This window comes from Vipera berus, assembly GCF_964194415.1.
Source record: "Vipera berus genome assembly, chromosome: 2".
Taxonomy (NCBI): Eukaryota; Metazoa; Chordata; class Lepidosauria; order Squamata; family Viperidae; genus Vipera; species Vipera berus.
Window position 1 is genome coordinate 163,704,446 of NC_138203.1, and position 21,557 is coordinate 163,726,002.

Below are 21,557 nucleotides of genomic sequence, written 5' to 3' on the forward strand. Positions count from 1 at the left end.
ACTCATAAGGTGACTTACGGGTTGCACTTAACAATATGGGATACTTTACACATCCTTCTGAAAAGAAATCATTGTTCCCCTTGCTTACAGTTGTCTTCTATGCATATATTTGAGGGGGAAAAGGACGATGGGTGTTTCAGACTTTTATCAACTCATCGGTTCTTTATACGACACTGATTGAAAACTTCACATACTGCATTCTACCCAGCACCTATCATTTCATATAGCACGCCTCAATTATTTCAACTACATACAGAAGACCAAGTCACATTTTCTTATCGTTTTGATGTCCCTTTAATGTCAATCTAAAAGCCGGCATAGAAGTTAGGAGCTGGAAAAATTAGGGTTTTCACTTGAACTTAACGCTTAGAGATGCCACTGTTCCCCTGCCCTACCTTAGCTTGAGCCCTGCGGCCCTTTTGGCCTCCCAAAATCCTGAATCGCTTCACTCTATTGAGGAACCTTCCCTCCTCTTTTTTTCTTTCGCTATGTATCCCCTATTAATAAAAGTGAACCAGCCATGCATTTATGGTTACATGTGTATATGATTTCGGAGGGGGCTCAGAAGAAACGGCTGGCTGACGGGCGCCTGTCTTTCTTTCTCCACCCCACCCCCCACCCCCCGAGGGCGCAGGCCTCGTCCGGCGCGCTCTGCCAGGCCGGACGGATGAGGCAATGCAACCCTCCGCGGACTTCCTAAGGCAGGGGTAGGCAACCTCGGCTCTTTTATGACTCATGGACTTCAACTCCCAGAATTCCTGAGCCAGCTTGGCTGGCTCAGGAATTCTGGGAGTTGAAGTCCATGAGTCATAAAAGAGCCGAGGTTGCCTACCCCTGTCCTAAGGGAAGCCGCGCCAAAAAGCTCTGCCTCGCCTCGTCCCCGCCCGCCCCCCCCCCGCAGACGTATTATGCCAAACTGAGCTGCGCTCCGAGGAGCGGCCGGGAGCCCCGGGAGACATGCGGTTGCTAGGGGAGTTCCGAGGCAGCGGTTAGCTGGCTGCGGCAAGAAAGGGAGCTGCGTTTTGCAAGCAAGCCCTCCAACCTGCTTCTCCCACTAATTGCCAGGCTTGGGAATGGAGTGAGGAAGGGAGAGCTTTGGCAGCAGGCCAGCCGGGGCGGGGGGGGAGGCTTTGGGGGCTCTCAGGACTCTGGCCCGATGACGCAAGAGGCAGAGCGGTCTTACAGGTGCCTCCGGGAGTCGGTCGGGTCCTCGCCAGGAGCGTCTGAACCGCGGGCTTGGGGTGGGGGTCGGGGTCGGGGTATGGGAAGGGACCCCGGGTTTATGCTACTCTAGTAAAATTCATCTCAACCCTGATGGAGCTGGAGCCGAGGATGAGGGTATCTGGAGCAAGGCATCAATGAGGAACGATGGCAACACCATCTGAGCGGGTTTCCTTTGATCCGCTTAGGTTTTTTTTTATTGAAAAGTTTTACAATATTTTTTTAAAAAAAAGACAAAACCCCTCCCAACCCCCTCCCCTCTCCCCAACCCTCCCCAACACCTCCCTCCCCTCCCCCTCCCCCCTCCCCGACTTCCCAGAGCTCAATACAGGGTATAAATATACAAACAACCATAGTCTGCCTTATGCAAACAACAATAAAATATTAAATCTATCGCACTTTAACTCTTATAAAGATCCGCTTAGTTGACAGGCAGAGTCAGAGGGGGCATGGCAGAAGACAAGAGCAGGGCATCAGGCATGTCAGGCACTCTTCCTTATCCCTCAATTTCGTCATATAGAAACTCAGGGCGGGGCTACCAGGGGAGGAGAGGTGGGGACAAAAGTCCATAGCCTTGTTTAGCAGAAGGAGGAGTACCTTACAGGGGTACTCCTACCCCAATTCAGCCCAAAATTACTGTTCCTAAGCATGACAGTTGTTGAGTGAATTTTTCCCCGTTTTAGGGCCTCTCTTGCCACAGTTGTTAAGTGAATCACTGCAGCGTTTAGTAGTTAGTTAACACGGTTGTTAAGTGAGTCTGGCTTCCCCATTGACTTTGCTTCTCAGAAGGTTGCAAAAGGTGATCACAGGACCCCTGAACCCTGCGACTGTCATAAATACATCTGAAGCATCTGAATTTTGATCACATGATCATGAGGATGCTGCAAGGGTCGTAAGTGTGAAAAACATCATAAAGTCAATGTTTTCAGTGCCATTATAACTTTGAATTGTCACTAAACAAATGGTTGTAGGTCATACTTCATTTTGCAAGGCAGGGCTTTTCCACATAAAGAGGAGATTATTGTTAAATAGTTCAGTCCAGAATATAAAGTTGACCCCTGGGTTAACCAACCCAGCTAAACTTTTTGAAGTTCAGGCTAAGGAAGAATTAAATATTTATTCACATAACCCAGAATTTAAACTGTGGGATTTGCTATATCCAGCTGTGGCCGTCAGTGTGGCTAGAAAAAAAAAGAGTGAAATGAATCTAAGGAGAATAAATATTGGTGGGCGTGAGCTATGATGCCCTGTTTAGGCAGCAGAATGTGTCAGATACCAGTTGCCGAGCAACAGCAGAGGAAGGATGAGGCAATTCTCCTATGCAGCTTGCAGGCCTCCTATGCATAGAAAGAAAGAAGCACTCCTGGATAAACCTTCAGGATGCTCCAGCTGGAATCTGTCCTTATGTTTTTATCAGTTAATACACAGTACACCTCCCCTCCCTTGCCAAAAGGTATTTCCTATATTTTTTAATTTAATATTTGCGTTAATATACATACTAGACATCATGTGTCCTGGCTTCTGGACGACACACAAATGAGTTGCCATTACAATTCTCATCCTTCCTTTGAGCAGTCTGCTATATCTGGACAGCACCAGGCAGGGAGGAGACAATCTTTTTTGTTTGGTGATAAAAGTGCTCTCTCTCCCTCTCCCTCTCTCTCTCTCTCTCTCTCTCTCCCTCTCCCGCCCTCCCTCTTTCTGTCTCCATGCAACATATAGCCTTTAATGGTTAGATGAATCTTGCTGTGATAATTGCCACAAAATTGCTGGGCCCACAAAACATATTTAACTGGGTCATGAAGGGAGTTATGAACCAAATCCTTTGTAGGGCTAGGGAGGTGCAATTTAAAATAAAATAACCCTAGGATTTTTTTTAAAGGTTAGAAAAAGTCCTGTGTGAATATTATAATCCAGTCAAAACAAGGCATTTGCTCAGTATCATCCACACAGTTCTTCAAGGAACAGATCCAGTGTTTTAGAGGTGCTAAAAAGTTAGGCCATCCGTTACAGAACTTGTGCCAGATCCAGGGGCCTGGGAACATCCCTCCCTAAGACTTGCTGCAAGTTACACCTGGTACCTCCCTCCAGTCACGTTGCTTGCAGACATTCCTCCAATAAGCACATAGGATTAGCAGTTGATTCATATAGGGAGCAGGGGGAAGACAGCTGCAAAGCAATCTCAAAATATTTTGAGTCCCAAAATCTGAGTGTCCAGCAGATGGCAGCCTGGTGATGTGGGAAAACCAACTCTTTGCCTCCATCAAGTGTCCATACAATTATTTGCAGCCCAGATATGGTAGCCCTAACAAATTTCCATGCTAACAAGCATCACTGTTGACTTGCATGTTCACATAGTAAATTATGTGGGAGAGTTATGGTGCCTGTTGCCCCATTTCACAGGGTGTGCTACACCAGCTTTGTGTCCTGGATTCCAGAGGTGTGCCTTCAATTACTTTAATATCTTCCAATCATCCCACTTTCTTCTCTAGGTTGCCTTATGTCACCTATGGGCTTGCGCCTCAGGATGGCTGTTTCTTTTGCTACCACTGTTCTCCCTCATCCTTGCAAGGAATATGAGGGACTAATGATATCATGAAGTGCTTGCCAATATTCTCCTTGTGTAGGGACCCAGGGGATAATATATGTGGTCTATGTAGTGCCAAACAAAGACTGTTGACTTTGTTAGTGTTATCCTGATCTCCCAGAACAATTGATAAAGCCACTGAGGGCTGACTAGGTTAGGTCTGTGGAGGAAAATTATGTGGCATAATTGATTTTCTTCCTGATATACCATAGACGTTATACACCTTTCAAATGGTGAGAACTTGCAATACTGAATTAACAAGTATCAAATGTAAGTTTACACTTTCAATTTTGCCCTTTAATCCAACTTCGCTGCCTAACAATTTTATCACAGTAGGGTTTAAACTGTTGTACTCATTCAGCTGATGCGCAGGCAAACTCCTAAGAAAGGCAAACTCTGTAATGCTCCAGGTGTACAATTCTACTATCACCTCTCCTCCTTTTGCACAACCCAAATCCTTTACTCATTCAAACAAACAATACATCCAAATCAAGATAAAGTTCCTATTAGCCATCTCTGTGTTGCTTCATACAAAAATAAAAGGGTCACCTTTTGGCCAACTTTCCTTAGTTTTCTCTTCCCTCCTTTTTTAGCAGATAGGAAGTCAACATTCACAAGTGATGTTAGTACAAGCAGCCTTCCATTGTTCGCCTCAATCATATTATGATATGAATTTGTCTCCAGTGCAGTGCAGTGCATGCATTTCTTTCAGATTTGTTTTTTAAAAAAGATGTTTCATGGAGTCCAATCCTATCCCACTGGGCAGTAAGGAGAATGATTGATAGTTGTTTTCCTGAAAAAAATAAAACAGCATTTGGTAGTGAAAAAAGTGAATTTGAGAAAACCCAGTGATCAGTATTAAAATAGAAAAGACAGTACCAATCACTGGCTTCATTACTACCGTATGTTACAATATAGCTTCACAATCCAGGCAGCTGATTTTATGCTGGCGTGTTTTCCTGCCAGCTCAAGAACTGGTTGACATTACAACATGGCTGTAAGACCAGAGCTTTTTTTGTAAAAGAAAGAAAGAAAAGTGCCGGAACTCACACACATCATACAACCCGCCTTGCCTACCCTACAAGGTTCCATCCAAAAAAGGTGCCGGAACTCCGTTCAGGGCATTCTATGACAAAAAAAGCCCTGTGTAAGACTATGCCTTTCCATCCCTCTTACACCAAAGCTACTGTATTTGGGTTGACACAATCCAGACAATCGCCAGATGGAAGCAAAGAAATTGAGTTTTCTATACCTCTTTGCCATCACCTAGAGTGATCAATTTAGATTTTTGCAGTGTAGACATAGTAGTCTTATTTTACCTTAATAGCCCAATAGCAATATTTTCCTTTAGTTGAATAGTCAGAAAGAATAATGTCTAGTGTTCATTTGTCACTTTTTAAAGAACGAAAAGTGAGGATAATTCCTTGTTTCTCTCTGTCTCTCTCTCTCTCTGTGTCTCTTTCCCAGTAGCATTTGGAAACCTTGGAAACCACTTAAGACTTCCTTGGACTCTGGGACCCAGGCCAAATCTGCCTCATTTCTACTCTCCTTGTGCTACTGAAGCCTACTACACTATTCTGTGAAGCACAGCCTGATTCATCGGTTCAGGCTGCCTTGACTATCTTACAAAACAATCTCAAACATTCATTTGAAAATTGGGCAAGACATATTTTACCATTATTAGTCCACTGTTTAATCTTCACAGTCCTTTTTTTAGCCTACTGGGTATCCTGAACATCTGCAGTCTTCCCAAGATTACACAATGTAACCTTAAAAAAAGCAACTGATTACAGAATCTTTTTTCCCCCTTAAAACAAAATTCTGAAGTTTTTGGACCAGAAATCTAAAATTTCAGGTGACCTGAATGAAATTTGTAACTTTCAAATAGCTCTGACATAACTGAGGTAACAAATGGGCAAGACAATGCCAACATTTTTTCAAATACTGGACCAAAATTATTGTGATAATTTTGACTTTTATCTCTATTATGAGAGTTTAGAGTACAACCAGTCACATGTTTGGCTGGTGCAAGGCCCTCCACCCATTTCTTTAACTCTATTCACTTTCTTTTATACTGCTTCAGCTTGGAAAACAAATAGTGTAATTTACCATCCAAATAAAACAGACTATAAAAGGAAATAAGTGCCAAGGCATATTTGTTTGAATGTAGGTATATCCAGTTTCCTGTGAAACCAGTCAGCAGAATGATTCGATTAAGTTACCTTTTTTCAAGCAAAAAAACAAAAAAAGATATAATGAGTTAAAGCCATTACTGTGTGATAAATTAAGTATGGTGATATATTACAAAACTACATAAATTATGGGACTGCCTGACTCATTTTTTTAAAAAAAGTTTTTAAGTGTGGCAATAAATAAATACATTTCAGTATATTATACTGGGGGTGGACAATATTGGTTCTGAGGGCCAGGGTTGTCAAGTGAATAACACAAAAGGCATGCAATTTTCTAGCATTGGAACATCCGTTTTTAAAAATAGGTTAGGCCCATGTTAGTCCCAATTGTACAACTGAGCCAATTCTCCACCTTTTTGTCTGTTTAACAACTTCAGAAGCTTTCAGTGCATAATCCAGGGGTTAGCGATATAGCACCTGTGGACACCATGCCATAAGTGGTCTTCCTTAGATGACATTGGCGTGATTGTAAAATCAAATAAAACTTGATTAAAAATTAAATTACTGAAACCCATAAGATTCTCATCAGGGGTTTTCACTTGAAAACCTGTGAAGTTTCAAGTGAAAATGCCAACAACTTTTGCTACTTGAGCTTTTTTTTTTTTTTAAAAAAAATATTTTTGTATCTATGCCAGGAATGGTCTGCAATACCACAAGAGTCTCCAGGACACATGTTGAAAACATTGTACTATAACCATTTTCTAGTATTTCACAAGAACAGAAAATTGCACCTCAGATTTTTTACAATAACCTTATGAAACATTGGTATCCTGAAGTTTCCACAGAGCACAGAAGAAAGGGTTCAGTCTATATTTAACACTTGGGATTTACATAAGGCACTCCAGTTGAGGACGTTAGATTTAATTTGCTCATAGTATGTAAAATCTATGCTGAATTGTTGTCATAAAATTTAGAAATCATATAGTATAGCTTAGATGAGCCATGTCCCTCATCTAAAAGAACTGTTATTATATTAAAAGGGGCAAATAACAAACTGGGAAAATTTTCTTAGTAAAACATACCAAAAACATTGATAGACATTGCATAACGTAGTGCTTTATCTTTCTACTAAAGACAAAGCATTTCATTTTAGCAAGTTTGATTATTTTTTAAAAAAAACATTTCTCTCCTGTAATTAAATAATACTTCTACAAACTGGTCTAAAACAAAAGGCTTCCATAAAGACAGTTACAGGATTAAGAAACAATTTTGGGGCTGACATCAGAATCCTTCTTGCTAACAGATGTAGGTGAGTTTGCTTAGATAGTCAGCAATGAAAGGACAAAACTGTATATACTCAAAATCTTGGAATTTTATTTTTATAGCGTTCACAATAGAATCTGGGTCCAACTTTTAGCTCAATTAAACACAGTCCTTTTAAAGAGCAACTTGTGACTGCATGTTCTGCATTGCAGTTTGACTTCCCAACAGTGTGTGTGTGTGTGTGTGTGTGTGTGTGTGTGTGTGTAATTGCGAAAGAAAGAATATTGCAAACCTTAGAAACTTGGAATGGAGAAAAGTAACGGTTTCATAATTTATTCATGTTAGATTTTGCAGTTACAGAGTTTGGAATTTTTTACATAGAGAATTCAGGCCATTATTGGTTGGTTGGTTGGTTGTTGAATGAATGAGTGACTGCTTGATTTGCATTTTTAGTGGTAGCAAGTGAAATTCAGCACTAACTGGGTGGCAAGCTCTATCACTTTTCTCTTCAACATGGAGCCAAGACAGCATAGTACTGTATAGTTTTTGAGTTAGGTAGGGGATAATATCTACAATATCCAAGAAGGGGTTATTATGTATGATGAGCTCAGCAATCAAGTGAATGAGGCCTAATAGTCCAAAGTGTATCTAGGATAGACATAATGCCTTTGATGGTTGATGCAATGATTAGGTTTCAGCCTGTTTTGAACAATGCTGCATTCCCCTTTGTAGTTAGGGAATGCTACTTGATTTCCAGATGGAAGGTGTCATCAGGCTTAATTCTTGCCCAGCTTCAAGTGATATGTCAAATATTGTGCTTCTAAGGAAGGGCTACTAGCTACGGACCGTGAAAATGCAGATGATCAGTAGATGGCAGAAAAGAGTGAAGATTTTCTGTTTCTCTTTACTGCCTCCAGTCCTTGCCTGGATTTCTGCAGCCCAGATCTGATAATCCTGACTGAATCATGCTTGGAGTTGCCTCTGGTAGATCTTCGAAATAACCAACTTATCTAAGTTGCAGAATTCTGGGCAACTCCCAGTTAGATTATGGTAAAAATGTACAGTAATGTTTAACTCTGGTGGTTAGTTTATGTAGCCCCAATATAGTAGCACTGTCTTTAATTATATTGAAAGTAGATTGTGAGATTTCCCACATGAGCCTGTCTTTTGAAAATTATCTGGAAACCGCAGAATGCAGTACCTTGACCAGAGATTCCTAATCTTTCTGTGCCTTCAACCTCTTTGAGAATCTGGTAAAACTATATAGACACCTCAGAAAAATGAATTTAAATGAGTAAAATAAAATTTATTTATTTTATTATTAGACTTATATACCGCCCTTCTCCCATAGGACTCAGGGCGGTTTACAAGGTTTTTAAAAGAAACAATACCACAATTACAAAATTTAAAACAATTAAAATGATTATATTAAACCTTGAATATAAAAATCTTAGTTAATAACCAATTAAAACCCCAATTAATACCCTCAGTCCAAATGCATAGATATAGACTGTATTACAAAAGAAGTCAATTAGGCTGATATATACGGTAGTTACCAAAATACTAAAACCTAACAAATATGTAATGAAGTAATATATGTGCTTCTCTATTAATCCATCAAACCATTAATAAGATAATACCCTTCTTTAGGGTCTGGTTATGGAGTCTAGAAGTAAAAAATTACATTATTGAGTAAAAAGCTAAATTTCAGCTACAGATTAATGAAAATAGGTTTTTTTTTTCCTCATCCATATTCATAGACTCCTTGAAAAATCTATCCTTTGATCCACAAGGGGTCCCAGATTAAAATTGTTATCTGTTCTAATTTTTTGAAAAATGTGACTGCTGTCTTGACTTCTGTCGTAATGGACGCTGCACTGTTTCTGTAACTGTTTCTGTAGCTGCAGTTCCTCTTAGTGGTTTCGGTTTTGAAAGCTAATTGCCATCTGGTTGTTTCTAGGTCTGAACAATCACATCTGCTTGGTGGTGCATTTTCAGAGTCTGTTTCGAATGTTGCCAGTTATCCATACACTTTAAATGGCTTGGGACCAAGTTATTTGAAGGACTCTTTGCCTCTGCAGGAAACCATCTGAATCCTCCAATCAGCCCTAGAAGCTCTGTTCCTGTGCCTGTTGATAAGGTCAGAGCTTAATCTAAGTGGGATTCAGAACAAGCACCAGCCCTTTCTCTGCGGGGCACCCCGTTTATGGAATATAGTCCTCCTGGAAATACTCTTCCTCCCTGTTACTTTTAGGCCTTACACCTCCGGATATTTCAGTCCACTTTTAATTTATGCTACTCTTTTTATATGTCATGGGTTAACTGGTGTTTGTGTGTCTGAGGAGAGAGAGAGAGAGAGAGAGAGAGAGAGAGAGAGAGAGAGAGAGAGAGAGAGAGAGAGAGAGAGAGAGATATTATTTCATGCTTTGTAAGCTGTCTTCACATAATTATGGTGGAATATTTTACTTTAAACGGAGCAGAAAAATATCTTAAACAACACAATACAGCTTGGGAGATCAGGGTCTAAGTACATGAAGACCTGGGAGAGTTACCCTTAGCTACTATTCTGTCCCCAATATGATTGATTATATGCCATCAACTCCTAGCGGCCATAGATTTTCTCCATTGCAATCTATCCCTAGTCTGATCTTTAAATTCTCCCTGTGGTGCATTCATCGCTACTACAACTGAGTCCATTCACCATGCTGCTGGTCATCCTTTTCCTATCTCTCCCTCTACTTTTTCAAACATTAGAACCTTTTCCAAAGAGCTGGGTCTTCCCATAATGTGTCTAAATTCCCAATATACACGATTGTAACCCATGTATTGAGGGTTCCTGTGGCCAATTAGAAGCTACAGTTATTTATTAGATTTTTATCTTGCCCTTATTATTTTTTTTAAAAAAATTGTTTAATTCAAGGCAGTGAACATATGCAAAACTCCTTTCTCCTTTATTTTCCCCATGAGAACATTCCTGAGAGATGAGTTGAGCTGGGAGAGAGTGCCTGACCCAAAGTCATCCAGTGTCAGGTGCAAACAACCAGATCCACACACGTAGAATTTATGCTGCTTATTTTATTTTATTGTGGCTATAATACAACATAATATTGTACTGTGCCTATTGTATTGTGCCTTCTCTTGGGAATAGATAGATAGATAAGGTTCTATGGAGATTGGTAGGGTCAGTCCTGGATCTCCTGGGGCTGTATAACAATTCAAGGCTAATCCCCTCCTTGCCTGGCTGGGCTTTTTCCAACACCCAGCCAGATTTTCTGTCAACCACCAGAGGAAATCAGGAGATTCAAGCAAATTCAAATGAATATAAAAACATTGCAAGCTTAAACTCTCTGCAAGAATTTGAACTACTAATGGTCAAGGGAATTTAGCAGAAGTTAAGAACAGAAAGGATTTTAAGGTGGGCTGGACTTATATCTCTTATGGGCATGCCGGGACTCATGACTGATGATGCATTTGACCCTTCCCTCTGGCTCAGCCTGGTCATCCCCTATACTTTCATGCCTAAAGTGGGACTAGAATTCGCAGTCTCCTGGTTTCTAGGACAGCCCTTTAGCACAAACAGCAACCTGGCTCAGAATAACCAACATGCTAAATAGTGTGCCTGGATTTATTTTTCAACAAACAATGTGTCTGAATAAAGTTGGAGATGTTAACTGAGAACTGCTTCCATGAGCGCTATGGTTATTAGGAAATACCAATCCCAGAATTCCTTCTGTGTGAGAGACAGAATTGCCAGAAGAGAAAGAGAAAGCAAAGCTTCCTGGGATCCTCAAAACAAAACAAAACAAAAGTTTGCACAATTGATTTATTGGCCCCAACCATTTCTGAATTAATATCTATTTGTTTCTATTCTATGTCCATGCATATCATATTGCCAGGTCTAATTATACGTATAATCAAACACCCAAAAATATATGGAGATTAAGCAGTTTTAAAAACAGCAGAAAGGCATCCATAATAAGTCATGCAGTTTTTAAAAACAGGCAATGGTTTCTTTCTGTTTTACTTTGGTGCCTTTCACCAAGAGCCTTTCTCGCTTGTATCCAAAGGCAAAACAAATATGCCCCAGCATTCTCTTTTATCTGCTGCGCTTCCATGGAGCCACATAGCCTATACTTGAGACTGCTTTAAGTGGTCCTTAAGAATACCAGTACTGAAGTAGAATTTGCTTCCATATCGTGTCACAGGTTTTGCTTGGATACATCTGCAATGGTTCACTGATCATTTTGGCTTTACCATTTTGATGGAAAACCCACCAATTCCAGTCTTTAACATACGTTTTGCACTGTGACTCGGTAGCATAATTTGCCACAATTAGGCCTGTAGCAAAATAGGGATCATCAGTGGGGGCTTCAAATGTTCCTGGCTCAAGCACTGGTGAATAGCACTTTAATTCATCTGTTAGTAAGGGTGTTCGAGAATGAGCTTTGTGAGGCTCATAGAGCAATCCCATGAAGCAGATAGGAAAGTGTGGGCCCATTCAGAAATGTTGATAAGAGATTTTCAGTATGAAAATAGATATTTGTATTCATGGTATGTATGAAATACAATCGTTGTGCAGGCTGTTGTTGAAGCTTGTACAAAGCCATGAAGAAATCATGCATGGTTTCAACAGGATACTTTTTTTTCAGTGTGGCCTTGACCAATTTGCCAACTGAATGTCCATTTTTGGGGGATCCAGCAAGTCCATTGGAGGCATGGTTGGTCGAAATGCCTGCAGGGGAAGGTGGTTCAATTAAAATATTAACTCCACAGCAAGAGATCTATTTGGCTTTCACTCTGAAGACACTTGGACAGTAACTGAAATCTGCTTGTTTTGGTTTTCTTTATTGGCTGAATTGGATGGTTCTTTTTTAAAAAATGTGTATGTTGGCTTCCACTCTTTATTATGCCTTTGTAACAGTGTTTTTAATCTTCATGGGATAAACACCTTAGCAAGAAAAATGAGATATGGCTCTACATTTCAGTAAGAACTGAATGATGGGGTTAGATAATTTAAAACTCTGGACTTTTAATTGTTTTACATTTCTCTTCCTTACAGGATAATGTTTGTCACTTCATTTTTCCCCAAATGCAGTAAGCCCAGTGTTTCTGTATTTAGATAAAGAACAATCATATAGCTGGTTTAATTTCTTTTGGAATGGAATAAAGCAGCCTTACTGCTTTTGAGATCCCTTCTGTTTATCCTATTAAATGATGCTCGGGTTTCTACAGAAAGTCTTACCCTAACACCATCTCTGGAAATATTCTTGATTTTAAAAAAGCATGTACTCCTCTAGGTCCTACTTTCTTTCTACGAAGATTTCATATTAGTATTAAGCTGCAGGAAACAATATATGGAAGCTGAATTTGATATTCATGGAAGCAATATTTTGTAGCTGAGCTTTAATTCATCGAAAGATAAGAAAATGTATAGATATATGTTCTTGCAAAAGAAAAGAGATGGGTTATTGGTTTCTTTTTTTCTTTCAAGCATTGCTTAGTTTTCTCTCTTGAAGAAGCAAGGAATGCTGGCATGTTAATAATCTACTTGCCAATCCTCACATTTATAGAGCAGCAACGCTAATGCTGTTGAGTTGTGTACCTGGTGGTTGAAGGATGAATGTCACATTACAGGTCAAAGATTATATCATTCCGCCAAGGGAACATGTTTGCGGTGCAATCCAGAAATATTCTGTTCTGGAGATACCGGTATTCATCTCACTTAATTGTTTTTCATAGAAAGTATGCTAATAGATTCACATGTGTACGGACAATTTGATCACTCAGGAGACTCTTAATCAGAATATCAATCAGGAAAACTTAATTCTACCAATACCATTTTTTAACATAGAGGTATTTTCACACCTTCACCTCCAGGTAAAGCTTTTAGAAACTGAATGACTGATCTATGGTGATACAAATATAGGCTTCCTTATGTCAATCATAACCCCATCCTGTTTTATTCCCTAATTCTCCTGCTCCCCATTTATACATTTAGCCTCCCCAGGAGGCATTCACAATCTTGATTATTTCTGCCATTTAATTGGCCATTTCCTCAGCTGGAGCTCTGTTATTGTAATCAACCCTGTCCTTAGTAGCTGTCAATCTCTTTAGATCAGCCCTCCTGCTACACATCCGCCTATGTTTTCTGTCATGAGACACGCTGAGGTAGACCATACCTGCTTCTAATGACAGGTATCATTTAAGTAATAAAAGTGTAGTGAGAGGTATATGTCATCCCAACCTCCACTATAGGGGAAGAAATTTGATCAGACCTGAATATGCTTGCCAAACTTTTTGTATTTGAATAATTGCTCTTGGGTGATTTGGGCAATAAAAAATAAATTGATTTGGGACAAAACAGGAAGGATATTTGTGTCTCACTAAGCAAGAAAAAGGAATGGGGGTGATTTTGTGAAGTATAAAACTTTGTTGCTGTGTGTCTTGTCATTTGTGCTGTTGCCAGATCTATTCATTTAAACATTTTCCATCAACCTAATAGTCATAATATGTTGGGGATTCTGGAGGGCATTACGTTGGGGGAAGGCTGCTTCAGGTAAAGTAATTCATGTGAAGAGTATTGGAGCGATGCCGTAAGATAGAAAATAAAAATTCCTAAAGCACAAAGAGTAAGTAATCTACCATAATTCACTGCGTTGAATCTTCAGAAAGGAGTTTGATGAGTGAATGAATATGCCTGAGGATTATTTCCTTCACTTGGATATTATAGTATGGTGGCCTTCGTGGCTTCTTATGGAATTATAAAACATGCTAATTCTGGAGCCCTTTTGACTTTGGGTCTTCTTATAATGCTCTATAGAAGATGCATCAAGAATGGAATTCAACACTGCTTTCACATGTGTTGACTATCCTGGTTTGGTCTAAAATCTGGAGGTTTAGCTAGTCCTCAACTTATGACTGACCATTACAGTCATCAGTCATGATGGTCATAAAGACATGACCAGATTGATTTTACCTTTGTGTATGTGATCATTAAGCAAATCACCATTGCAAATTTAAGTGAAACTGCAGTTGTTAAGCAAGGTGACTAAAGCGTGAGGGATCGTGGCCAGGGCCCCCAATCCAGGAACATGCTAAACTGGCACATAAGACAAAGTTACGCAAAGGGGCGCCTAAGCTCAAATTGTCACTTGCTTTTCCGGCAAGACCTGCGAGTCCAGGAGGACGCCCAAATTGATCACTGAATCGGAATGAGGTAGTGCAACCTGCTCAGAGTCAAGAATTGAGATCTCACCAGGGCTCACAAGCACGACTCATATTTTCAGTACTGTATTCCAGCCTGAAACCTGAGTGGAAGGGCTCCAGATAATTTGCTTCCTCTGGGATCTATGGGAGATACAGGCCAACCATCTTCTTAACAACCCTTCCTAAGAAGGGAAGGTTAGAGACTGGACAGAAATTATCCCAATATGTAGGATCCAGCAATGGTTCCTCAAGGAGAGAGCAGACTGCTGCCTTTTTCAGCGCTAACAGAACCCTCAAGGAAGCAGTCACTACCTGATGGATTTGCCCACATACCCCCCCACTCCCCAGACACCTTAACCAACAAGGAGGGGCAAGGATTTAAAATACAGGTGGCTGAATCCACAGTACCAAGAACTCTTGTCTACTTCCTCAGGTCTAACTAAACTGTAATATTTCAAAGATTTCAAAGAAAAACATATACAATGTGCTAAGGCTTGATTATGGTTGGACAGTCTCCTCATCCTTTTTCTACTCTTATTTTATTTTTCTGAATCACCCCCCCCCACACACACACACAACATATAAAGAGTGTGTGATGGCACAGTTGCATTTTGCACCTACATTGGAATTCTCTCTGCAAGTTAGGTGGGGTATAGTTGTTGTTGGTGTTCCTTCCCAGCTTAAATGAATACTCCAGTTACCAATCCCAGGGTGCTAGGATTAGTTTAACTAAAGTACAGGATCCACACGATATACTGACTTCATTGGCACAGCATACTTAACTCTGTTAACTCAGAATTAATCCAGTTTCAGGATTTGCACAGTAGATCAAATCATAACCTAACAAAATAGGACAAAGTTGTACTGCAGTGAGTAACAGTGAACAAAGCTTAAAGCGAGGAGCCAGTTTGGTTTTGTGGTTAAGGTGCTCGATTAAAAACAAGGAGGCAGTGAATTCTAGTTTTCCCTTAGACGTGAAAGCCGGCTGGGTGACACTGAGATAGTCACTCTTTCTTAGCCCAACCCATATTTTAGGGGTGTTCTTGTGGGGAAAACAGGAGGCAGAAGCATCACGTACAGTGCTTTGAATTGTACAAAGTAAAAATGGGGTATTATAACAATTACTCCATCAACATGTAATGCAGAAGCTTCATGTAGATCTGTACCTGATCTTATTAAGTTTAACTTGCAACTTGCCCCCAAATGGGCCAGGGCAAGTTGAACCTCCTAACGAATTTCCAAGGGGGCTGTATCCTTCTTCGTTATTGCTTACATTCTTAATATGTAACTTTTTTTCCTGGAATTGCCCTGGGAGTGTTGCTGAGAGTCTTTGCAGTCCTTCAGTACAGGTAGTCCTCAACTTACAACCACAACTGAGCCCAAATGTATGTTGCTAAGCGAGACATCTGTTAAGTGAATTTTGCCCCATTTTACTACCTGACTTGCCAGAGGAGTTAAGTGAATCACTGCAATTGTTAAGTTAGTAACACGGTGGTTAATCTGGCTTTCCCATTGACTTTGCTTGTCAGAAGGTGGCAAAAGGGGATCACATGATCCCGAGACACTGCAACTGTCATAAATATAAGTCAGTTGCCAAGTTTCTGAATCTTGTTCATGTGGGAGTAATCATAATCATGCATCACTTTTTTCATGCTTACATGAACAAAGAGAACCATCTGTACTTTCTATGGTTCTTACTTGTCCATGCTCACATGACACATTTAAACTGTGTTTAAAACTATTATCCTTCAATGAACTAAAACCTTCATTCCGTCAAGACATTTCCATTCCCATTTATGCTCAACTCAAATTGTAGCTGTCCCACTTGATTGAACTTTTCAGAAGAACTAAGAAGCCCCGCCCCCCAGTAGCCTGTCCTTATTCTGTGTGATAGTTCAAAGTACCACGGTTCCCATCCACTTTTAAAATTCCAGCAAGTTTTGGCCAGTTCCAGCATGATAATCCTCTAGTTCCATCCTTCCATCCTTCCGAGGTAGGTAAAATGAGGACCCAGATTGTTGGGGGCAATAAGCTGACTTTGTAAAAATGCCACTTGGGGGGGCCCGAAAGCCCTAATAAGCAGGTATATACATAGAATGAAGGCTATTGCTAAGCACATTGTGCTTTAGATTGTAAGCCGCCCTGAGTCTTCGGAGAAGGGCGGGATATAAATGGGATTTAAAAAAAATAGTATCTCTTAATATTTTTCTTCATTTGATTCACGTGGGAACCATCTCTTGTTCATCTTTACTTATGAGAACCATGTCTTGTTTTGAGAACTATCTTTTGTTATGTCTTCTTACAAATCTTCACTCCAATATTCTTCCAGAGGCTGCAGAAGCTGCCATTGACCTAAGCAATCCCCAGTCAATGTCCTGCTTTGAGAAGACCATCACACGAATGCATAACAGTAAATTACGCATTTCCATTGTGTTAGTATAATTAAAACGTGACTTCATATCACAGTAACAATATTCTAATGTCCTGGCATTACATGCAGGTGACATCTTGGAATTACAATATGTTACTGTACAAATAATATATGGTAGCAGTTAGCTGAGCAGAAAACAATAGGAATATTTTTTCCCCCAAAAGGTATGTGCTATATGGTCCTTGAGGCTCATTTTGCAGTACTCGGTCACTGAGGAATATCAGTTGCCTCCAAAGCTCATTCAGAAGATCCTCCCAAACTCTATCTGACAGAGGGATTTTTATTTAGCCATGGGACTGGTGAACACCTGATCATACCAACACCAGATATTACTATCTCTGGATTCAGAATGAAGAAATCAGCTGTAACTTTTTTTGTAAGGTGCTACCTTCACCAAAGACAACTAAGGTCTCAGCTGCCCCCTTCCTGCCCTTTCCACTTTTACGCAAGCACAAACCCCTTGAAGACATCAACAGGACATCATACTTCTTCGTGTCTTTCTTCGTAGGTGACTCAGGCCTTACTCAGAGAATAGCTATATGGCCTTCTTCTTTGCTGAATCACCATGGGCAGCAATTGTTCTTGCCCTTTAAAGCAGTCCTTTTGTAAAGTCAAAGCCTATGGAAATGTAATGGGAGAATCAACAAGCCATTGTCAGAAGGGCTTAATTTAGCAGGCAGGCTATTCAGGCACCGCAGTAAACAATGCCCCATGGTGCGTAAGCAAAAGCCCAGGAACAAGATGAATCAGCCATATTAATCCTCAGCAGAATCTGTAGAGGCTGAGCTGGCAGAGAAGACAGGTATGCCAACCTGTAATTTATTCCTACATGAGCAAATGGGTTGGAAAATGACAGCTCTTTATTAGATGTCAGAAGACAGCAATTAGCCAGGAACTGCCTTAGTCAAACCACCATTTGTAATTGGGTTACATTAGAGCTATCAGCTTTTATTTTTAAAGAAATCCTCTTTTGCTTCAAGTATTTAAATGTAGCCTTTTTCAAAAATTGGCAAAATCAAGTGAAGTACCTCTTACACCACTTCTCTATTTAACAAAGCTTTTTAAAATCATATTTAGCATTCTTGGTACAGGTTTGGGAATATTTATTTAGACTTCATATGCTCACAGGTAAACTCCATTGATGTCAATGAGCATTGTATCCAAGTAGACTTTGGTACAATTGGGCTGTAGGTCATGCAAAACTCAGTGGAACTTGTTTCCAAATAAACTTAACTAAATTTGAATAGTAGTTTGCGTTCGATGCCAGCTAGTCACCAAGATATGCAGTTGGCACTTAGATTTTCATTCATTCTATAGGGAAGTCATTCCATCAGAGATTAGAAAACATACTTCCTTCTGATTTTTGGCTCATAAGGTTGGCAGCAATTTTAAGAAAGGATTCCAACCTCCTTTCAATTCTATAGACGTCTAGCAAGACATTTTTATTTTCCTACACATTCCTGTTTTTATTCTATTTGTTTTCCTTAGATTTCATGAAGCCAGCTAGGCCTTTTGTATAGCGTTAGGATGGCTTTCAATATGTATTTATTTCAGTATTTGAATTAGGTCTCACTGTTTTACTTTGCTTTATATCTTTTTATGTAATTACCACCCTTCTTGATTGTATTGATTGGATGGAAAGATGGAATAAATGAATCTACATTTTCTGTGTTATCCTTGTAAGAGCTCTGTTCACACAGTAAACATCATGGCTGAGTGGGAATATTTATTTATTTATTTATTGATGGGATTTATATCCCGCCCTATCTCCCGAAGGACTCAGGGCGGCTAAATATAAATTCAAGATTAAGTCTCTGGTCCTGTTCACCTAACATTTTATCTTCAGGTCATTTATAGAGCTACTGATTCTATTTGCATATGCTAAACTCGGTCAGTGTCAACCTTGATTAAGTTTTTTGTGGCTTCCTGGATATGTTGGATGAATCCTCCCAGTGTGGTTAATTTAAAATTTAGTATATTGTTTGAACTCTGACAGTGGGTTCATTCATTCAGTAACCAATTAAGTGTGCTATGCGAAAGCAGACTGTTTTGTTTTTATTTCTTTTTTTTTTAAAAAAAAATACTATTCTGGCTGTTTCTCAAGTATCAGGAGAGATGAATGGCTTCTAGTATAGACTGGCAGCCACATGACTGTTCTTCCATGAAACATCCATTTCCAAGCTTTAGGAATTGTTTGGTGCATTTCCTTTTTCTTGTATTAATGTAACAACATAGTTTTTGCAGCCTACATGCAGCAAGTAAAGGAAGATTGCTTCTTGCACTTTTCTCTTGGAATAAATTAGTAGCAGGAAAAAGAAGGAAGGGAGGAATGAAAGAAGGAGTCAATGAGAGAAAGAAGGAAAAAACAGAAAGACCAGTAGCACAAAAGCTCCTCCTTGGCTTAATGACACTGTTGTAGGTTTATCTAGCACAGTTGATGCTTTAAAAATTTACTGTTTAAAGAATAAAGCCATTATTGTGTGTTGAGAAAAGCTGCTTTTGAGTAAACTGGCTGTGGATAAGGACCACCACATGTTGGTTGCAGGAACTCCAGATGCCAAAAAATTGTATTCAGTCTTTGGTTGCTATCACTGTACAAAATACAGCACTGTACAAACGTACTCTTCATTACACTACTTTCAAAGACACAATGAGAACCAGACATGCCTCTAAACCTCATTCATGGGTGGTCAGTTTCATTCTCAATTTGAGCTCACGTATAAAAAGTTAGCAAAGGCGATGTCTGCCTTCATGGGAAAGACATGCCTGGTATTAAAATTTTGTCCTTATGATTTGACATTTCTTCCATCCAGGAACCCTTAGAGATTCCAGCTCTTTTTGGCTGATTCCAACCTCAAGGTACCAGCATTAATCCAGCCCAGCTGTCACACAGGTGCAGTTACTTCTGAACGACACTAGATGTCCTCAGTCTGTGCTTGGTCAAAGAAACACAAGATTATTCAACAAATATAATTGTCCCTATAATCCTCCTGAAACATGTGTCACAATTCAGCCTTAGCATCATAAAACATAGCTCTGGAAGGGCAGATTTAAAAACCTGAATCCAAATCTCTGCTTCTTACAGGAATCCTGTTTAAGGCATCTGTGACAGGTCCAGCTTCTGCTTGACTGCATCCAACGATAGAGTGCTTCCCCTTCTTCATATAATTGGTCCAGGAGAATTAATCCTAATCCTCATTAATCCTAGTATTAAGATATTGCTTTATATCAATATCTGTTAATTATTAGGATGAGTGCTATTCTTGATTTTTGCCCATCCCCCGCAGCTAATGGAAGAAGCCCTCCTGAAGGCTGAGGGTTGTACCGTACTGGAAAGCCCTACCGTAGATAGAGATAGGTTGGAGCATAGAGTTGCACAAGAGTTTCAAATTTAGAAAGGAATTTTGAGGGTGATGGCATTGGCTTATTTAGCTTATTACAGATGCTGTTTTCTGTATCTCCATGACTCAGATCCAAGATGGATAACAGTCATCCATAGAAGAAGGTGACCCACCCAATTAATAGAGTAAGTCCAAGTTATTGAAAGATTAATAATGAACTCAGGGAGACTTATTTAAAGGAAACATGTTCAGGAACAAAGTATATGTCCTCTATTGAGAAAAGCATTTTTCGTAATGTAGTAGAAATCTGTGGCCAACCTCAGTGAATACACGCAGAAGGTTTATATGGAGAGCAACAGATGTGAGCCAGCAGAATGTGTTTTGACATTACAAATGAATTGTATTTGGGGGGGGGGAATTGGCAGATCAGGACTTGCTTGGTAACACTTTGGGGACTGGGGGAAGAGAGATAGAGGGAGGGAGGGAAGGTGTGTGTGTGTGTGTGTGTGTGTGTGTGAGAGAGAGAGAGAGAGAGAGAGAGAGAGAGAGAGAGAGAGAGAGAGAGAGAGAGAGAGAGAGAGAGAGAGAGAGAGAGAGAGAGAGATTATTGCCATTTTAGTAAGTTTATAGAAACTGCCTGGTCTGGTTTCCACTGACTTGAGTTAGTAGTCAGCTGAACACTTGGATGCGTGCCAGTGCCTAGCAGAGTTGGGCAATCTGCTCCACAGGATAAATAGATTGAGCCTTGACTGTCCATACATACATTCACCCACTAAATTAAAGGAACATGATATCTAAGCTGTGAATAATCATGATTAGGCTGATATATGCTTGGTGTTACTGCTGCCAAGGCCAAAGGTGCTATGCACTTAACTTCTTTGTAATGCTACAGCTGTAAAAAAAATTACAGCAAAGAGTTTTAACTGCATCAATTTGTTGCCATGTAATGGTCCTCCGGACTTTCACAGCCCAGATGTGGTAGCAGCACCAGTAAATGCAAATGTAACCTGGACATATGGAAAGGATTATTGATTTATAGGAAGGTGGTCCTGGGAAAGATTTTGCTGCAAATTCCAGAAATTTTCAACTTTTAACCAGTGATGCAAAGCTGAACAAGCTCAGATCTGTGGAAACAGGAAAACTGTATCAACTTTGCCTGATTTCTCTTTTATTGTCTACTACATCATCTCTGTATTCAAAAATAGGTAAAAAGGAGATGGGTAATCTAGAAACATTATATATACATACACACATACACACACACACACACACACACACACACACACACAATTCCACATGTTTCCAGCCAATACTGTCCTGAGCCTTTCTTTTGCCAAATGGGTCCACAATACTTGCTGATGTCATCGATCCATCTT